Raw genomic sequence first — 16,306 nt, forward strand, 5'->3', positions numbered from 1 at the left:
AGACAGAATCATGCAGTTCTATAGTCAGCTCCTTCAGGTTCTGCCTCAGCTTTAGCCTTTGTTACCGAATCAGATTTGTTCTGCCCAATACACAGCAAGACAGAATGCTGAGAGGCTGAGGTTTGCAGCAGAGAGAGGGTTTATTCACAAGGCAACCAAGTGAGGAAACGGGAGAACAAGACTGAACCTCCTCAAAGGCAAGGGGCTTTAGGTATTTATGGGATAAAGGATAAAGAAGCAGCACAGTCTGAGGCATGAGGAGCATGGGGAACATGGGGAAGTTGATTGGAAAAAGGTGCAGTAATCATTCTGCACAGGCGTAACTAAGCTGCAGGCCTCAGCCCATTTCAAAAGTGGAGGCACTTAGCATGATCTGAGGGTGGAGTTTTCAGCCTTCTGACATCAAAATGTCACTGAGCAGATACTTTTGCATGCCCAGTTGGAGGGTTGGTGGTTCTATCCAGTCATAACTGGCTCAGCTTGAACTAGAAAAAACTGATTCCAAGTTCCTGGAAAACAACTTGGGCAAACATCTTATTGTTCAGACTACATGCCACTAGGAGGACATGCCAGTCTTTTGTAGCAAATTAAAATTACCTTGACTAATGATGGCATGAATTTCAGGTGAAATGGATTTAACTAATGACTGCCCACCATTTCACCTTGATAGAAGTTACACGCTTCCCAGGGTAGCCTATATCCAGTGGCATCTAAAGGCCTGGTCATCTCACTGAAGCAGGACGTGGAGATGAGCATTCTTGCTTTAGAGCTCCCCACCAAGTTGGCTGAGGCTTCGTCAAGGCTGCATAGCACTTGAACTTTTTTCTCTGCACAATGAAGCTTCCCCCGCTCCTCCCTTTACAGGGGTTAGGTCCTAATAAACATCTTTTAGCATCTGCTTTCAGAGGACCTAACCTGTGACACATGCAGCAAATAGGAGTACAATATGCAGACCCCCAAAAAATTAAACTGTGAGATTATTATCTTGTAATGTGAGACTACAAGTTCCATTCAGACACTAGTATTGTTAGGAGATAGCTAGTTAGGACATAAAATTATTGTGCTTACAAGAGCTGAGAAGCAATAAACAATTCTAATATAATAAGCCATAAGTACCTGGCTGAATAAGTTTCTGTAGCAAAAAAAAACAAATTGTAGTTTTGGTGGATTCCTCTTTTTCTGCATCAATCCCATTGAAGCCAGCATCTATTCTTCTTTCATGTGAGATAAGAAACTTAATCTAAAGCAAAGTATTCACATATCTGCATCTACACCCATCATAGTCTCCTTCCTTCCATTTGGGATAAAAATATTCTCCTATCTGTGGCCCACCCATCAGAATCCTATTACCTTCCACAGTCTCTGAGACTTTATCCCATCAGTTTACTCTTTTTTTCCTTTCTCTTCAACCTCAATCTCCTTGTTTCTAAATATGTTCAAGACTTTCCCAAAATAATTAACTATTCATGTGCACACACATTCAAACACAACAAAAATATTGAAAGAAGTCAAAATTAAAATTAAAGCTATATTTCAAAGGAATAAAACAAGATTTTCAAATATAGCCAAGCCTAGCCAAAGATATAAAATATTTAGTAAAATTCAAGTTGTATTTAGGTATAATTAATAAATAATGTTTTCTAAATATTTTAATTTATTTACTTTTTATCCCCTCACTTTTCCTTTCTATGTTTTGTTTGTAATTTATTATTAGTACTCTAGCGTATATATGATATATGCATTTTATATATTTATTATTAGTGATACACAATTGAAAAGTTTGGTCATTTTTGGCTTTAAAGAACATTGGTTTTATAAATCTTCCTACAATCTTTGAATGCATATAAAAGTCCCTATAAAATCTAAGATATAAAGCTACTTACTTTTATTCCAGTCTAAAGTCATTTTACTTACTGGAAATTAACTACAAGCACAAAACTTATTCTAAAATTCCACTAAATATTTTCTTCATATAAAAGTTAAGGGAAAAAAAAAAAAAAAAGTTAAGGAGTCAATCACTATGCAAACATTGCCATTGGGGGTGAAGGACATACAGGATTTGTCTGTATTATTTCTTACAACAGCTTTTATATCTACAATTATCTTAAAATAAAAAGTTTAAAAACTTGACAGATAAAAGTTATCAAGTTGAATTTTTTATTCTTATAGGCAATATTTATAATGTCATCTAATTATGTTCATAAGATGAGAGTTTCAAGACAGTATTAACTTTTATCCTACTTTATTAATAATTTAAGGTAACATTTTTGGAAGCACAAAGTTTATTTTAATGTATATGTATCACAGTACAAACAGATTAATAGCAGAAACTATTATAAAAATTGAGTATATAGAGCAAAAATTTCAAATATTATTCATCATGCTTAACCCATAATTCCAATCTTCTTGTCAGAAATAACCAATATTACCCATTTATTTGCTTTATTTAGTTAGCATCTTTTCAATATATTGTCAGGTCAGTACAGAAAAGATCAAATCTATATTTTGAACAGCTGCATAATATTCAACAGCTGCTTAAATTGGATATGTCATAAATTGCTTAGTCATTTTCCTATTAATATTATTGGATTATTAGATGAATTACGGTTTTCTGCATGTCTCTTTGTCTAAATGTAAGTATATTTCTGTAGGAAATAAAATGGTTACATATTTGAATATTCACAGGTTTGAAGATTCTCAGATTGTCTTCAGCTAGATATTACTTGAATTTTATGAAGGTGCAATTTTCCCCACAGTGTCTTTAATATAATGCTAACATTTTAAGAATGATAGCCTGGTGAACAAACCATTACACTTTCTTGTTATTTTAATTTCATTTTACTGATTATAAATGGCATTTGCCATTGTTTTTATGTTCATAAGCCATTTGCATTTCTTCTTCTGTAAATTGCCTGTCCAGTTTCTTAATATTCTATTGACTTGTTTGTGGTAATTGTTTTTTACTGTTTATATTAATCATTTTATGTCTATAACTTCCCAACTTTTTCTCTTAATTTGTCCCTGTACATTGTTGAAATATCTAGAGATGATCTAAAAATTTTCATATCAAACTTTCGGAATTTTATTGTTTGAAAAAATGATATAAATCATATCTTTTTTCTAATATACTTTTTGTTATAGTGTCTGTGTGTAAATTTTACTTAAAAATGTAATGTATTAGGATTTTTTTGCTATGAAAGAAAATTATAATTTTATTTTTGTTTCACACTCTGTATGACGGACTCTAGGTCCATCCACATCTCTACAAATGACCCAATTTTGTTCCTTTTTATGGCTGAGTGATATTCCATTGTATATATTTACCACATCTTCTTTATCCCTTCATCTATCATTGGACATTTAGGTTGTTTCCATGTCCTGGCTAACGTAAATAGTGCTGCAATGAATATTGGGGTACGTGTGTCCTTTTGAATTATGGTTTTCTCAGGGTATATGCCCAGTAGTGGGATTGCTGGGTCATATGGTAGTTCTATTTTTAGTTTTTTAAGGAACCTCCATACTGTTCTTCATAGTGGCTTTATCAATTTACATTCCTACCAACAGTGCAAGAGGGTTCCCTTTTCTCCACACCCTCTCCAGCATTTATTGTTTGTATATTTTTTGATGATGGCCATTCTGACCAGTGTGAGGTGATGCCTCATTGTAGTTCTGATTTGCATTTCTCTAATAATTAGTGATGTTGAGCATCTTTTCATGTGCCTCTTGGCCATCTGTATGTCTTCTTTGGTGAAATGTCTATTTACGTCTTCTGCCCATTTTTTACTTGGGTTGTTTGTTTTTTTGATATTGAGCTCCATGGGCTGTTTGTATATTTTGGAGATTAATCCTTTAATCTGTCTGTTGCTTCATTTGCAAATATTTTCTCCCATTCTGAGGGTTGTCTTTTCGTCTTGTTTATGGTTTCCTTTGCTGTACAAAAGCTTTTAAGTTTCATTAGGTCCCACTTATTTATTTTTGTTCTTATTTTCATTATTCTAGAAGGTGGGTCAAAAAAGACCATGCTGTGGTTTATGTCAAAGTGTGTTTTTCCTATGTTTTCCTCTAAGAGTTTTATAGTGTCCGCTCTTACATTAAGGTCTTTAATCCATTTTGAGTTTATTTTTGTTTCTGGTGTTAGGGAGTGTTCTAATTTCAGTCTTTTACATGTAGCTGTCCAGTTTTCCCAGCACCACTTATTGAAGTGGCTGTCTTTTCTCCATTGTATATTCTTGCCTCCTTTGTCATAAATTAGGTGACCATATGTGCGTGGGTTTATCTCTGGGCTTTCTATCCTGTACCATTGATCTATATTTCTGTTTTTCTGTCAGTACCATACTGTCTTGATTACTGTAGCTTTGTAGTATATTTGAATTCAGGGAGCCTGATTCCTCCAGCTCCATTTTTCTTTCTCAAAATTGCTTTGGCTATCTGAGGTCTTTTGTGTTTCCAAATTGTAAAATGTAATAGGATTTTTTTGCTATGAAAGAAAATTATAATTTTATTTTTGTTTTCCAGTTGGATGAGCAAATTATATCAATATCAGTTTGTGAATGGTGAATTAACTTTCAAAGATTTGAAATATCAAATATATGCTAAAGTCTGTTATAGTCATAGTCTATGTCTGTTTGGCTAGTACTCACTAAAACTAAAGTATTTTGGTCACTACATCTATAAAATGTGTCTTTGTACCTTATAAGGAACAATCTCTCTCATTATACTTGATGAGTTTTCTGGATAGAAAATAATATTCTAGCAATTTTATCTAATACTAAATGTTTGTTAGGTTGTAGAGAAAAGAAAGGTTTATACATAAATGTGGAAATTACTCATTAGTGTAGCTATTTGGAAGAGCAATTTGGCACAATCTGGAAGAATTGAAGAAGGATATGGTCACTGATTTTTCTCTTATTAGACAAAGAATTTTGTAAATATACATGGTTATTTGATCATAGTTTTTAAAAAAAGATATTCATCAATATCACCATGGTTAAATGGAATAAAAACAATAGATAATGAATGGATAAAACAGTGTATATACAAGGAAGTGTAATCTGCTATATTTATATAAGGAACTGTGAAGTTCTATATAGCCATTAAAAGTTATATGTTACCACGGATGCATTTCAAAAATATGAGTGAAATACACTAAGTTAAAGAATTATACAGTATAATGCCATTTATATTAAGTTTAAAAATAATAAAAATAGTCCTTAATAAAATTTGTGTTAAAATACAAGGTCACTGTACCTTCTACCTTGGTGCTCTTTCAAAGCACTGTGGTTTCAAATTCCTGTGTCCAATTTCTTAGTATATTCCCAAGATTTTAAAAAATTAGCTTCAGGATGTTTGCATATTAACATATTGCTCTGTCAGTATTTTTCTAAGCATTTAACAAATATTATACTTACCTACATAGAAATTCAATATAAAGTTCGCTTTTTACAGTAATAACAACTTAATTCTCACATTTAAAAAAATTGTGTAAAATAAAGGAGTCTAATATTTTCTCATATTTGTTTCCGTAGGTATAAGTATTCTGTTTTCAACATATCTTTAGAAAATTTTGATTTCTGTCTGGATTGTTTTGTGGCTCTTATGTGCATTGCCTTTTACATAAAACTAATTTATGTATTATTGAAAAACTATTGAAAAGTTCATAATGACCCATGAATCAATACTAAACACTTAATCCAACCCTTTCCCCCTTACTTGTTGTATCTAAGTCAACAGTAATTAAGCTCAACATTTTCTTTCTGTCTCTCCCCAAAGAACCTCATCATTTGCTGTGTTACCCTAACTTCAACATGATTTCCATTTCTGTTGCTCTGAGTATCACCTTGTCTCTCAGGAAATGGGCTGTGTACAAATGCATAATCTTTAAAGAATAAAGTAGATCTGAAATATCTCCATGACCACTATTCAATATTGCTCTAGAGCTCTGCAGAATACTAATGTTTACTCAGAGGCATAATGAATAAACACAATTGGATATATTTCAAATATTAACCCACTCTTTTTCCTATAAAACTGATTTGAAAACAAACAGTTCAGGTAATCTAGGATTTGAATAACCTCTATCATGATTTCCAGTTGTCAGTTGTAAAATAGATCAAATAAAATTAATGGGAAGTTTTTAGTGCAGCCTAATTGTTAATGTTTTTAGGGTAAATATATACTTCAATTTTTTTGTATTTTAGAACGTTGCTTAGCAACTTTGTTTTTAGCCTTGAAAATAAATGTAACAGTACAAAGTAATGTCAGTCACAACAACATTTCTTAGGCTAATAAATGCCATCTTATACCAAGCTGTTAAAATATAATACAACTCAAAGTAGGCATTAATTTCTTTAGCAATTAAAAGAGTGTGCATTTTAGTAACATTTACTGATGGCATAGGTAGTTGATATTAATTGTCTGTTACAATCTCACAGCATCTAAAATTGTGAGAGGAGGTTCCTGTTCAAGATGGTGTTACTGAACTCACCTCCTCCCACAGACATACTGACCCTACAGCTGCATATGGGACAATTTCCTCTTAACATACATGTAAAGGCTGGCTGAGTGACAACTACACATTGGTCAAATGAGAAGAAAACTATATCAAAGTGGGTAGGAGAGGCTGAGACACAATCTCATAAACCCCACACCTGGCACAGTGACCCACAACCATGAGGGAACTAAAGTCCAGAGCTCCCTAAGGAAAGAAAAGTTTGAACCCCGCATTGGACATCCCAACTTTTAAAACATACACTTGAGAAACAAGCCCTCAAAATGTCTCTTTGAAAACCAATGGGTCTCACATCTTGAGGCCCACAAGACTGTAGTGATCTGAGAAACAACTTTCAAAGGACTCAGGTGCTCAGACTCACCCACTCCAAGGCCCAGCTCAGAGGCAGCCTATTGTACTCAGACTTAAAGTGAAGTTGGATTACCTGCTTATATTAAAATGTTAGCCTGAGATGCAGGCATCTAATTTAATACGCATACCTAGGAGCCTGCTGGAACATTCTCTGGGGACAGAGACTGGTGGGCACCATCTTTGTGCTCTCCCTTTGCCATGCTCCAGAGTACCAGTATCTCCCGGAAGGGAGCTTTTATGTGCATCTAGTGCCCAATTTCATGACTGCCATCTAGGGACCACCTCTTGATTGCCTGGCTCTGGAGGCCAAGGGAGCTTACACTCCTGATCCCATGAGACTGTAATAATTGGTGTCCCCCAGGATGGAGCTCATACCCCTGTCTGGCACCTTGATTTTTATAACTGCTCCCAGGGGATACCTCTACGTTGTCTGGCTCTGGTGGCCAGTGGGGCTTAAGCTCATGGGTCCCACGTGTAACTAATGGAGAAAGAGTTCTTAAACAGCTACCATGCTTAGGGCATGGAAACAGGCAACAGACTCAGGAGCTCCATCTTTCTACAATGGAAGCCTATTAGCAAATCAGCATAACTGTGGCCTGAGGGGCAGGCTTCGAGTTAAACACACATCTTGGGGCTGACTGTAATCTTTGCCAGAGATCTCGAAGGAAGGGCACTATCTTTGAGCTCACCCTCTGCTGCCCACCCCCAGTGTCAGTGTTTTATGGAGGGGAACTTTACACACATCTGGAGCCTCAATTTTTCTGTCTAGAGCCGTAATTTTTGTGACTGTTACCCAGGTGATATCCCTTGATCTCCTGGCTTTGGTAGCTGGGGGGCAGGGCTTGTATTCCTGGATCCCATGGGACTGTGGCAATTGGAGAGAAGAAGTTTGGTAGGCTACCATCCACAAGGGCACTGCACAGAGAGCAGACTGAGGCATATTCCCATCTTTCTGTAAAAGAACTCTCTTTGCTTCTCCTGGAGCTTCAGCCTGAGGGGCAAGCTTCGGATTTGGCACACATTTAGTGGCTTAAGAGCCACTCTCAAGGAATATAGGCCATGGACACCATCTTGGCACTCTTCCTCTCTCTTGCTGCAGCTTGCTGGTATCACCAAGAAAAGAGCTTATACACTTATCTGGATTACCAGTTTTGAGACTGCCACCCAGGGGAAACCTCCAGATCACCTGGCTGTTGTAGTCAGTGGGGCTTACACTGGTGGTTCCACAGGACAGTATATATTTACATACTTTTGAAAGCTGATTTCTGAGGGTCTGGCTCCTAGTCAGCCTAAATCCAGGTGCTGATATTCTCCCTTTTGAGACACTGACAGGTCTTGGCACATCGTCAACAACTGGGAGCTATTAAAATAAAATGGGACAAGCACAAAGATGTGAGAGACAACCAAGAGCTGAGGCAGGTTGAATGAAAAGGTTTATCTCCTACAGGAGGCCACTCCTTCAAGACTGGGAGCGATGGACGTTTCATCTACTATATAGAAATCAATGCAGAGAATCAAGCAAAATGAAGAAACAGAGAAATACATTTCAAATGAGAGAACAAGATAAAACCTTGGAAGAAAACCTTAATGAAAGAGAGCTAAGTAATTTACCTGAAAAAGAGTTCAAAGTAATAGTCATAAAGATGCTCACTGAACTAGGGAGAAGAATAGATGAACACAGTGAGAACTTCAACAAAGCAATGGAAAACATAAGAAAGTATCAAATAGATGTCACACAGCTGAAGAGTATAATAACTGAAAAATACACTAGAAGGGTTCAACAATGTTAGAGGAAACAAAAACGAATCAGTCAACTTGAAGATGGGTAGTGGAACTCACCCTATCAAAGTGACAAAAAAAAAAAAAGAATGAAAAATGGTGAAGTTAACTTAAGGGACTTAGAAGACAACATCAAATGAACTAACATTTGCATCCTAGGGCTCCCAGAAAGAGAAGAGAGAGAGAAAGGGGCAGAAATCTTATTTGAAGAAATAATGGCTGAAAACTTTTCTAATCTGGAGAAGAAACAGACATTCAGATCCAGGAAGCTCAGAGAGTTCCAAATAGGAGGAACCTAAGAAGACAGACACTAACCCACATTATAATTAAAATGTCAAACATAAAGACAAGGATACAATATTAAAAGCAACAAGAGAAAAACAACTTGTTACATATAAGAAAACCCCCACAAGACTATCAGCAAATTTTTCAGCAGAGACTTTGCAGGCCAGAAGGGAGTGACACAATATATTCAAAATACTGGGAAAAACAAACAAACAAAAAGCCTTCCAACCAAGAATACTCCTTTATTTCTGAATGATAGCAAAGTTATCATTCAAAAATAAAGGAGAGATAAGTAGTTTTCCAAACAAACAAAAGCTAAAGGAGTTAATCACCATTAACCAGCCTTCTAAGAAAAGTTCAAGGGACTTCTTTATGCTGAAAAGAAAGAGCACTAATTAGTAACAAGAACACATGCAAAGAATAAATCTCACTGGAATGGTAAGAATATATTAAAGGCCGTGCATTAATTACTTACAAAGCTAGTATGAAGGTTAAAAGACAAAAGTAGTAAAAACAATTTTGAATACAACAATAGGTTAAGAGATACACAAGATAAAAGATGTAACATGTGACATCAAAAGCATAAAATGTGGGAGGGGAGGAGTAATAATGTAGAGCTTTATAATGGGATCAAATTTAGGTAATTAAAATAGACAGTTATAGATATAAATTGTTATATGTAAGCTTCATGGTAACCAGAAGGAAAAAACCTATAGTAAATTCACAAAAGATAAACAGAAAGGAATTAAGCATACAACTAAAGAAAGTCATCAAAGCATAAAGGAAGAGAGCAAGAGAAAAAGAAAGGAAAGAGAGAAACTACAAAGACAGCTGGAAAGGAATTAAAATGACAGTAAGCACATACCTATCAAGTACTTCGAATGTAAATGGGCTGAATTCTCCAATCAAAAGACATAAAGTGGCTGGATGGATAAAAATAAGACACATTTATATGCTGCCTACAAGAGATGTAAAGACACACACAGACTGAAAGTAAAAGGATGTAAAAAGATAATCTATGCAAATAAAAACCAAAAGAAAGCTGCAGTGGCTGTACTTATATCAGACAAAATAGACTTTAAAACAAAGACTAATAAGAGACAAAGAAGGACATTACATAATGATAAAGGGGTCAATCCAACAAAGGTATATAACATATGTAAATATTTAAGTACCCAACATAGGAGCACCTAAATATACAAAGCAAATATTATCAGACCTAAAGGGAGAAATGGACAGCAATATGATAATAATAGGGGACATTAATATCCTACTTGCATTAATGGATGGATCTTCCAGATGGAAAATCAGTAAGAAAATATCAGCTTTAAATGACATGTTAGAGCAGATGTACTTAACAGATATATACAGAATATTCCATCCAAAAGCTGCAGAATACACATTCTTTTCAAGTGCATGTGGAACATTTTCCAAGATAGAGCATATGTTAAGCCACAAGACAAGTCTTAATTTAAGAGAAATGAAATCATATCAAGCATCTTTTCTGACCACAGTGGTATGAAAGTAGAAATTAATTACGTGAAGAAAACTGGAAAATTTGCAAATATGTGGAGATTAAACAACATGCCACTGAACAACCAATGGGTCAAAGAAGAAATTTAAAAATACCTTGAGAAAATGGAAATGTAGCATACCAAAATTTATGAGATAGAGCAAAAGCAGTTCTAAGAGGAAAATTTGTAGTGATAAAATCTTACCTTAAGAAGTAAGAAATCTAAAATAAGCAACTTTACACCATAAGGAATGAGAAAAAGAAGAGCAAAGCCCAAAATTAGTAGAAGGAAGGAAACAATAAAGATTAGAACAGAAATAAATGAAATAGAGACTTAAGGGACAGTAGAAAAGATTAATGAAACTAAGAGTCATTCTTTGATAAGATAAACAAAATTCAAATTTTTAGCTAGATGCACCAAAGAAAAATGAGAGAGGTCTCAGATAAATAAAATCACATATGAAAGAAGAGACATTACAACTGATACCATAGAAATACAAAGGATTATAAGAAACTTCTATAAACAATTATACACTAACAATCTGGACAACCTAGAAGAAATGGATAAATTCCTGGAAACATACAACCTACCAAGACTGAATCATGATAAAATTAAAAATATGAATAGACTGATTACTTGTAAGGAGATTGAATCACTAATCAAAAACCTCCCAACAAACAAAAGTCCACAATCAGATGGGTTCACTGGTGAATTTTACCAGGTATTTGAAGAAGAATTAATATCAATTCTTCTCAAACTCTTTGAAAAGTAGAAGAGGAGAAGACTCTTCCAGACTTATTTATGAGGTCAGAACTACCCTGATACCAAAACCAGACAAGGATGATACAAGAAAAAAAAATTACAGGCCAATATCCCTGATGAACATAGATGTGAAATTTTTCAACAGACTATTAACAAACCAATTCAACAATATACTGGAAGGATCATACACCATGATCAAGTGAGATTTATTCCAGGGATGCAAAGACAATTCAATACACAAGTATCAATTAATGTGATATATCATATTAACAGAACAGGGGTTAAAAATCACATGATCATTTCAATAAGTGCAGGAAAAAGCATTTGACAAATTCAGTATCTTCTACAGAATGAATATTTGTGTCCCCCTAAAATTCATATATTGAAACCTAATCCCCAGTGTGATGGCATTTGGAAGTGAGGTCTTTGGGAGGTAACTACAAAATATTCTCTTATGAATAAGATTAGTGTCCTTACAAAAGAGATCCCAGAGAGTGCCCTTGCCCCTTTTTTCATGTGAGGTAGCAAAAAGATGGCTATCTACAAACTGGAAAGCAAGCCATCACCAGACATCAAATCTGCTGACAACTTGATCTTGGACTTCACAGCCTCCAAACCTGAGAAATAAACTTCTGTTGTTTATAAGCCACTTATTCTATGATATTTTTGTTAATAACAGTTAAAATGAACTAAAACTAGCCTTTAATCAGAAAACGTTCAATAAATTAGAAATGGAAAGAACCTAATGCAATGACAACTATATATGAAAAGTCCACAGGTAACATGATTCTTAACAGTCAAAAAGCAGAAAGATTTTGCCCTAGAATTAGGAACGAGACAGGGATGCCCATTCTCATCACTTGTATGCAACATAGTACTAGAAGTCTAGCTAGAGCAATTAGGCAAGAAAAAGAATGAAAAGTCATCCAAATCAGAAAGGAAGAAGAAAATTATCTCTGCATACACGATCCTATATGTAGAAAACCTCAAAAACTACAAAGAAAGAAAACTGTTAGAATTAATAAATGTTAAAGTTGCAGGGTACAAAAATAAAAACACAAAAATCAGTTGAATTTTTCTATACACTAAAAAAGAGCTGTCAGAAAAGAAAATAAATAATATCAAAAATAATAAAATACTTAGTAATAAACTTACCAAGGAGGTGAAATACATGTAAACTGAAAATTACAAATCAGCAATTAAAGAAATTTTAAAAGACATGAATAAATGAAAAGACATCCCATATTCATGACTTGGAAGATTTAATATTGTTAAAATGTCCATACTAATCAAAGCAATCTACAGATTTAATGTGATAGCTATCAAAGTTCTAATGGAAATTTTTTACAGAAATAAGAAAACAATTCTACAATTCATATGGAACTACAAAAGACCCTAGATTGCCAAAATAATCTTGCGACAGAAGAACAAATCTGGAGGCATCACACTTCCTGATTTCAGCATATACTACAGAGTTATGGTAATTAAAACAGTATGGTACTGGCATAAAAGCAAACATGTAGACCAATGGAATGGAATTGAGAGCCCAGAAAAAGCCCCATATATATGGTCAATTGATCTTCAACAAGAGCACCAAGAATAAAAAATGGGTAAAAGATAGAAACTTCAATAAATGTTGTTGAAAAAAACTGGATATCCACATGCAAAAGAATGAAATTGTATTCTTATTTTATACAATACACAAAAATTAACTCAAAATGTATTAAAGATTTAAATGTAAGACCTAGAATTGTAAAACACTTAGAAGAAAGCATATTGGAAAAGTTTCATGACATTGGGCTTGGCAATAATTTCTTGGATATGACAACAAAAGCAAAAGCAACAATAGCAAATTTAGACAAAAGGGACTACATCAGACTAAAGAGCTTCTGGACAAAAAAGCAAACAATCAGCAGAATGAAAAGACAACATGTAAGTGGGAGAAAATATTTACAAACCATATATCTGAAAAGGGATTAATATCCAAAATATATAAGGAACTGCTATAACTCAACAGCAAGAAAACAAAACAAAAAACCAAGCAACCCAATTTTAAAACAAGCAAAGGATTTAAATACACATTTCTTGAAAGACAACATGCCAATAGTCAGCAGGTATATGAAAAGATGCTCGACATCACTGATCATTAGGAACATGCAAATCAAAACCACAATGAGATATTATCTTATACCAGTTAGGATGGGTATTATAAAATTTAAAATTGGTAACAAGTGTTGGCAAGATTGTGGAAAAATTATAACCCTTGTAACACTGTTGTTGGGACTGTAAATAGTGCAGTAACCATGGAAAACACTATGAAGTTTCTTCAAAAAATTAAAAATAGAACTACCATGTGATCCAGCAATCCTCTTTTGGGTTATATATCCCCCAAATTTGAAATTGAATATCAAAATGATTTCGCACTCCCATGTTTATTGCAGGAGTATTCACAATAGCCAAGAGGTGGGAACAACCAAAATGTCTATCAGTAGATGAAGGGATAAAGAAAACGTGGTATACACATACAATGGAATATTCAGCCTTAAAAAAGAAGGAAATCCTACTATATGAGACAAAATGAATGAAACCGGCAAACATTATGCTAAGAGAAATAAATAAGACACAGAAGGAAAAATACTACATGATACCACTTATATGAGGAATATAAAACAGTCAAATTCACAGAAACAGAGCAGATTTGTGGTTGAGGAGAGGGGGAAAGAACAAGTTGCTGCTCAACTGGCAAAAAGTCTCAATTATGCAAGATGAGTAAGTTCTAGAGATCTCCTGTGCAACAGTATTCTGTGCAATTTGTTGAGGATGAATCTCGTATTAAGTGTTCTCACCACAATAAAAATAAATGCATAAGTAAAATAAATTAAAAGAGTTGGTTACTGTTAAAATGCATTGCTGCCCCTCAAAGGTAGAAAGAGGTATAGTATAGTGTCCATTTGCTACTATGTGGTTTGCTGCCCTCCTTGTGTGACAGTGCTATATCAGGGGCTCATAATTGACCTCTATTTGATGTTAGGTTGGATATATAGCAGCAGCAATACTTAGATCAGTCTTGGTGACTGAGCGCGCATAATTTTGAGCCCAGGCATGGGATCCGTCTCTGACAACATAACTACCCTATTCAAGTACCTATTGTGATCCACACAATTTTATAGGAGGAAAAATTTATATTCCCTTTAGAGCATAAGCCCTGGATAAGGAAACCTAGAATTAATAGAACCAGCTTCATTCCAAGCTCTGGTCCTGATCTGTTTTATTGTTACATTAGTCATGATATAAAAGGGACAGACTACCATGGTTGGCAGAGCCAGGGTCACATGCCAGCGAAATTCAGTACTTTCAGATAGAAAAATATTCAAGAAAGAAATTCTATTTTGAAATGACCTATATAACTCTAAAAGAGAAAAGTGGCAAAATGAATTAAATGCAGTCAGCAATGGGTTTTCTATTTAATGACATCAGGAAATGAACCGAATCCTTATTATTGTTTAGAATTGTGGGAAACATTTCAGATGAAATCCTTTGGAATGAGTGTCAAAGTCTTATCTTTTCCAGCTTAATACAACAGAGGTAGAAAAAAGTATGAGACATACATATCATTCCAAATCAAGTCAAAGTTATATTTTCACAATATAGAAAAGCAGGAAAAATATTACAGTGTTTCCTGGGCAAGTAGTGATATACTATTTCCTTGCTTACTATAGAGTCTACTGTAGTTTCTGAGTTTTTTAAAAAAGCACAAAAAAGTATTCTTCATCTATACGTGGAGAAATAGACTGAAACTCTCCAAGATATTCTGGAAAAGGAGCCAATGAGAAATAAGGTAAAGTTTATTGAAAAAAATTCTACCTGGGAAAAAATTAAAATATACTGCTTTTGTAAAACAAAGGATCCTAAAATTTAATAGATAGCAAGTTAATGTAGTAATTTAGAAGACAATTAAATATTTGAAAAATGTGTCTAGCCTATTAAAAGAGTGAAAATTCTGATAAGAGAAATTTGAGCAAATTGAAATCTCAGGGGAAAGGCTATCTTTATTTCAACTCAGAATTTTAAAATGGAATCAATGTCAGAAAACAAAATAAAATTACTCTCCAGGAATATACTAAATGACAAGTGGGCAAGTTCGGTCTCAAAGGAAATTAGTGAGCAAAATTTATTTGGAGAAGTATTTATCTAAAGTAAGAAACACATTTAAGCTCTTCAAACACTGAAATGAAAAATTTTCCTTGTAAAGTTCTCTGCATTCTGTCCTTTTTTAAGGAAAAAGTAGTTTTTTTCATCAGCCTTGCCAGTAGAATTATAGATAAAATGTATCAAGCCTGAAATCTGTCAAATGTTAAAATACATGAAATATACTGGGCAAGTTGGAGATTCTATGGCTAAAGAAAAAAAAAACTTATTATACTTTTCTATTGAATTTATTTTGTCTTGATAACATTCCACAAGTTGAAATTTTTAATAAAGTATTGTTTTGATAGACATAATGCCAAGCTGATGTTTAATTCCGACCCAGATAAATATAACTGGCTAATATGTTTAGTCAGTAGAAAATTTTAAAGGGACATTCTTCTATCATGTATTATACTTTGAGTGTCATTTTCACAATAAAGAATAAAGATTTTGCTCTTTATATCCATTATATTTGAGGGATATATGCCTGATACTTCAAAGACACTAAAATTATTACTCAAATTTCATACTTTACTAAATACATTTTAATAAAGCATAGGACTCAGAGCAGGGGCCTCACATAAGGGTGGTACTGGCATGGGATCCCATCTGCCTTTTTTGGCTTTGTCTTTTCCATGGCTTCAGTTCTCTCTGGACAGAATCTGCCTTCATAGATGCAGGCCCTAATGAAAGCATCTCTTTCTTCATCCTGATAATCCTAAAGGGAAGTAGAACATTACTGTTATTATTCTCTGTATTATTTCATGGCTTCTGTCTGGATTTTAGTTCTTCAAACTGGCTAATTGGTTCCCAGATTTATATTTGCTCTATTTTACTACTACATGGCATGGGCTCTGTTTCCATACTGGACCCCAACAAATACACTATTTACAGAGAATCACATACAGCAAAGTAGAAT

Source organism: Balaenoptera acutorostrata, chromosome 7 (assembly GCF_949987535.1).
Source record: "Balaenoptera acutorostrata chromosome 7, mBalAcu1.1, whole genome shotgun sequence".
Lineage (NCBI taxonomy): Eukaryota > Metazoa > Chordata > Mammalia > Artiodactyla > Balaenopteridae > Balaenoptera > Balaenoptera acutorostrata.